Source organism: Mastomys coucha, unplaced genomic scaffold, assembly GCF_008632895.1.
Source record: "Mastomys coucha isolate ucsf_1 unplaced genomic scaffold, UCSF_Mcou_1 pScaffold5, whole genome shotgun sequence".
Taxonomy (NCBI): domain Eukaryota; kingdom Metazoa; phylum Chordata; class Mammalia; order Rodentia; family Muridae; genus Mastomys; species Mastomys coucha.
The window spans coordinates 63,052,262-63,058,261 of record NW_022196911.1 but is presented as its reverse complement, the minus strand read 5'-3'; positions in this window follow the sequence as shown (position 1 = coordinate 63,058,261).

Here is a 6,000-nt window from a genome sequence, read left to right as displayed (position 1 = left end):
ATGGCTATATTTATTTTTGTCCACAGAGAACCCAGGTGTTTCCTACCTTGCACTTTTTAGTTAACTTTGACAAGTTAACTAGCAATTCTGTAAAAACCTGAAAGGCAGTGCTCACAAAGGCGTTTTGATGTTGGCCTAAATCCTAGTTTCTTTTGCGTATGTTCTTGCCAATGTGTGTATGGTTTGGAGGGAAGGTGAGGGTCTCTGAGCTACATATCACAGCCCTCAGCACTATGCATATGTCAGCACAGCTGGATTACTTGAATAGCATGGGAACTGTGTCCCAAGTGTGCAGTTGTGACCTGTGGTGAGGCTACGTCTCTCTCTCTCTCTCTCTCTCTCTCTCTCTCTCTCTCTCTCTCTCTGTGTGTGTGTGTGTGTGTGTGTGTGTGTCTTTCTATGTCCTCCAATTCATGATCCTATCCCCTCTGTCTCTAGAGTGCAAGGGTTGTAGACATGTGCCATCAAGACTGGCCACTGCTGGTATTTCTAAAAGCTTTTGATTTTTCTAAAGGTCTTTGATTTTTATGAACAGGCAATGTGTTAATTAAGGGTGAGGAATACCCAGACAAGAAACATAAACTAATCCCCTGAGCAAAAAGACCGGTGTACTTTTTCAAATGGGAAGTCCTCAAAAAAAAAAAAAAAGTGAGGTATTGTAGTTAGCTAAACAGATTCACAGTGAGCACTGTGTTCAAAGCCAAGGGCTGGGGGGTGGGGGGGGAGTAAAATGCATTCTAGTCCAGATGTGGATATCTAAGAGTCAACCACATTCTTCACCGATGTGGGTGTCGCTCTGGTCTACATGAATCAAGTCTATCTAGGACAGGTCTCATGTCTTCTGTTCTATATTCCTGTCCTCTTATAGCCTGTGAAGACCGGTGAACAGCCCCTATGCTATAGCATATCTCCTTCTTTGGGGTTCTGCCATGCTGGCCTTTGTTCTGGTACTTGGGTCCCCCTTTCCTTCATGGCATTGACTTTTCTCCACCATCTGGAAAAAATCTCACATCACTGCTTGTAAACATGCTTCCTAAATATCTGGAAGCCCAGTTGTTCCTCAGAACCCATCAGGGACCAGCTCTATGAACCCCATCAGGTACCAAAGTTCATATTCTTCATAAAGAGTGTCTAATTACTGCAAGTAACCCAAGTTGCATCTCAAATACTTGAGGTACCAGACTCAATGTAAATACTAGTAATCAGGGCTGGAGAGATTGCCGGGTGGTTATCAGCACTTGCTGAGGATCCTGGCACAGTTCCCAGGACCCACAGGATGGTTCACAACCGTCCACAACTCCTGGAGATCTGACATCTTCCTCTGGCTTCTTTGAGCACCAGGCATGCACATAGCATACATCCATATATGGGTGCAAAATATCCATGCACACAAAAGTAAACACATCTTTTAAAAATGTGTTTGTTATACTGTATTGCTTAGGGAATGATGGCAAGAATATTTATTTTTAAAATGTTTTCTACCCATGGCTGATTGCATCTGCAGACATGGAGCCCATGACTCCACTCTTCACTCTCTGGGCTCCTCTTCATTGCTTATCTCCTTGTAAGTGTGATCTGTGATCAAGAGGTCTCCAAGTGTCTAGGTGGAGCAGGTGCTTAGAAAGCCTCTGTTGGCTGGCTAAGTGGGTTGTCATAGCATCTGCAGCCTTTGGCTACAATAGACCTAATTTCAACAGTATTGCAGTCTCAAACTCTCTAACAGAGAGCCAGATGGGCCTTAAATTTCCAGATTTTGACATACATTAAAACAGCAATGCTGTTCCTTAAAGGTCAAATTTCTCATTTTGGTCAAATCTTAAGAGTAGCAGTGAGTAGAAATGAGCGTACAGCAAGGACTTAGCTTGAAAGTTCTAGAAGTCTCCCCACTCCATCAAAAACTTATGCTACATCTCAGATAGTAATTGTTCACAATGAAATAGTCTACCTTGAAAATAAACATATAAGCTGGGCAGTGGTGGTGGCACATGCCTTTAATCCCAGCACTTGGGAGGCAGAGGCAGGCGGATTTCTGAGTTCAAGGCCAGCCTGATTTACAGAGTGAGTTCCAGGACAGCCAGGGCTACACAGAGAAACCCTGTCTCGAAAAAAACAAAAACAAAACAAAACAAAAAAAAATAGAAAGAAGAAAGAAAGAAAATAAACATATAACATCCTGGGAAGATTTTGTTTCTTTAGCGTTTGTATAGTGGCGTTGCACCTTATGTGGGAAATATGTTGGGAAAACAGTCAAAATTGGCCTTGATGTCAGCTATGTTACACATTAGTGTCAGAGTACCCACTTCCACATAACTGCAGAATCCTGCAGACACTGCCATATTGGTTCTTCTAGTCCTCCTTCAATTAAGACTTCTTAGCCATGCTTCCTGTCTTTTCCTTTAAGGATGTCTTTGTAGTTGCCATTACTAACTTGGCTTTCTAAGATGACCTCCTTAAGTTCTTCATGTTGCAAAACAACGATCAGGACTGTCTTAGTCAGGGTTTCCATTACTGTGATGGACAGCCACGACTAAAAGCTTTGGCCAGGGAATGGTCTATTTTGCTTACACATGCTTCCTTGTCACAGATCATCACTGAAGAAAGTCAGGAGGCAGGAACTGAAGCAGGGGCCACAGAAGAGTGCTTCTTGATGGCTTGTTCTCCCTCCCTTGCCTACCTTTGTTTTCTCATACCATCTGGGTCCACCTGCCCAAGGGTGGCACCGTCTAATGGCTTGGCTCTCCCACATCAGTCATTAATCAAGACAGTACTCCAAAGATTTGCCTACAGGATAGACTGATGCCAGCACGTTCTCAGTCAACGTGCTCTCCTAGATCTGTCTAGGTTTGTGTCAAGTTTACAAATGCAACCAGCACAAATGAGGCACAACATACTCTTCCAGAGTTTATTTGCATCAGCTCTTTTGGAAAATTTATTTGCTAATCTCTGATAATTGATTTATCATAATTATATTCATATAAATTAAATGCATGGGCAACATTACTCCACTGCAGTAGAAGTAAAAATGAGTTGCTAGGATTTGGTGGCTTAGAGGAGGATGGCCCCATAGACTCATATTTTTCAATGCTCAGTCACCTGGGAATGCAACTGTTTTGGGAGCTATTAGTAAATGTGGCCTTGTTGGAGGAAGTGTTGTTACTGGGAATGGGCTTTGAGGTTTCAAAAGCCCATGCCAGGCCCAATCTCTTTTTGTCTCTGTCTGTCTCTGTGTCTCTCTCCCTCTCCTTCCCCCACCCCCTGTCTCTGTTGTCTGCATATCAGGATATAAAGCTTTCAACTACTGCTCCAGTGCCAAGCCTGTCTGCTTCCCACTGCGATGATCATGAACTAGCCCTCTAAAACTGTAAGCAAGCCCCCAATTAAGCCCAACGCTATAAGTAGCATTGGTTGTGGTACCTCATCACAGCAATAGAGCAAAATGGAAACTTCAGTTTCCTAAGGCTTTATTGACCTGGGATACAAGTACAGTATCATCAAAAATGGCCTAAACCCCAGTGGCTCTCATTGTAGATTTCTACAGTGCCTTTCCAACATTTTTAAGAGTCTGCACATGAGTAGTCATGAGCACATCTGCTTTGCCACTACATACTTTCTCCCACACAGAAGGTCTTTACCTTCTATGCACATTACTAAGTGAGTCCCTCCCACTGGTTCTCCTAACAGTGTGTAACTGGTATCCTCACCATAGTAGTAACAGTAGTTATCAGGAACATTAATATTGCTTATGTATTGCCTCATCTTATATCTTACCAAACCTTTCCACATCATGTCTTTGGTGATTAACATTATGCACAATAAGTAAACAGAGAGAAGGTAGGTATACAGATAAAACTAATGAAGAGCCAAGACTATCAAAGCATTCAATTGTTCACATAGAAGAAGTAAAATAGATACCTGATTTCTCTAGTGTGTCCAGACTCATACTGAGGCCATAGGAGGATACCAGGGACTTCCTCTATAATACTTCTCCTTGTGCCTTAGAGACAGTTTTCAGCTAGGTTGGCAACCAGTAAGCCCCTATAATCCTCCTGTTTCTGCATCCCTCAATGCTAGGGTTGCAGGCATGGGTAGGGCCACTATGCACAGCTTTAATATGGATGCTTGGATCCAAATCCAGGTTCTCCAGTTAATAATTATTTCTTCTCCTCCTCTTCCTCTTCTGCTCCTCTTCCTTCTCCTTTGCCTCTTCCTTCTCCTTTGCCTCTTTCTTCTCCTCCTCCCCTTCCTTCTCCTCTTCCCGTTGATTCTTTTCCTCCTTCCTCTTCTCCCTATCTCCTCTCCCTCCCCGTCTTCCCACCTGTGTCCTGCAGTTTGGTGTGGCTTTTCTCCAGCACATATGCAGTAGAAAGTTTGAGAGGTTAGAAACATTGATATCTCACCCTTTGGCCAGCTGAGAGCAGGTTTCGTGGCCACTTGCTGAGATTTCCAGGTCTTTGTGTTTCAGAACAAGGAATTAGACAGATGTGTGGATGTAGCAGTAGATAAAAAGATAAGGAGGAAGCATGTGGCTGGAAGTTTAGAAGCTCAGATAACTCAAGTGGCCCTAAAAAAAAAAATATGTATTTATTTACTTTATGTATGTGACTACACTGTCACTCTCTTCAGACACACCAGATGGTTGTGAGCCACCATGTGGTTGCTGGGAATTGAACTCAGGACCTCTTAACTGCTGAACCATTTCCCTATCCCTTTTTGTTTGTTTTGAGATAAGGTTTCACACTGTGGCCCAAGGTGGACTTGAACTCATAAAATTCCTTCTTTTGCAGTTTTCTTCCTCCATGCCAGAATTACATAACATGCCAGCACTCTTAGAGTAAGAAAGTGACAGAGTAGCTTGTATGGCAGAATTTGGGAGAAGGTGAGGAATTAGTTCAAGGTCATTTTTATCTACACAGTGAGTTTGAAGCCAGCTTGAGGTTCCGTCTCAAAAAAACACCAAACAAAGATGAAAGTAACATGGCAAAAGTCTCCCTTTGAAATATTCCTTTGTTACAAATTAACTATTACTGCTTCCCAGTTTGGAAAGCCAAGATCTATGAGTCACGTCCATAGCAGATTGCAAGGTGTCGTCAGGTTAGTCAGGCAAGCCCTGGCTAAAAACCAACGGAAGAGACTGCAGTGATAATGCATTCCGTAAAGAGTGCAAGGAGGGGGTGGTCACAGGTATTGTGGCATGCTATGACTCTGAGGGTTTATGACCTGCAGTTGTAAAAGCACACAGCTTTCCTTTTGAAACAGCTTCCTGGGTGCCCTGGGATGACTTCTTGGGATGGTCTCAGACACACTGACCACATTAACCTGCACGCACTGGTTTGTATAAGAATCTCTGGGAGTCATTTAGTCTCCAAAGGAGCACCTGTGTCAGTTTGGAAAGATACCTGAGAGATCCATTGTTGACACTCAAGAGCTTCACATTTGGATCTGAAGTTTACAGAGTAACTATAACAAATGTGTAAAATGTAGTTTCCACTAAGGTATTAGGATGAGCTGATAAGGACCTTGAAATAACTAATTTATGAAATAGAAGAAAAAGGAATGGGGCGGGGGGTGGGGGCAGTGGCTCAGTAATTAAGAGTACTTCCTGCTCTTCTAGAGGACCTGAGTTTGGTTCCCAGCACCCACATCAGGCTGATAGCTGCCTGTAACTCTAGCTCCAGTATTGCTGACACCCTCTTCTGGCTTCTTAGGATACCCAGAAACAGGTCCCTTATCCATACATAAAAATAAGTATTTTTTAAATAGAAGAAAGAGTAGAAAAATTTACCAGAGAACTGGTAATCCTTTAAAAACTGGCCATATGAGAATTTTAAAAATGAAACAAAAAACTGTGGTACCCCCAATTAAGACTTTAGTATAGGCTGGGTGGTGGTGGTGCACACCTTTAATCTCAGCACTTGGGAGGCAGAGGCAGGCAGATTTCTGAGTTCGAAGCCAACCTGGTCTATAGAGTGAGTTCCAGGACAGCCAGGGCTACACAGAGAA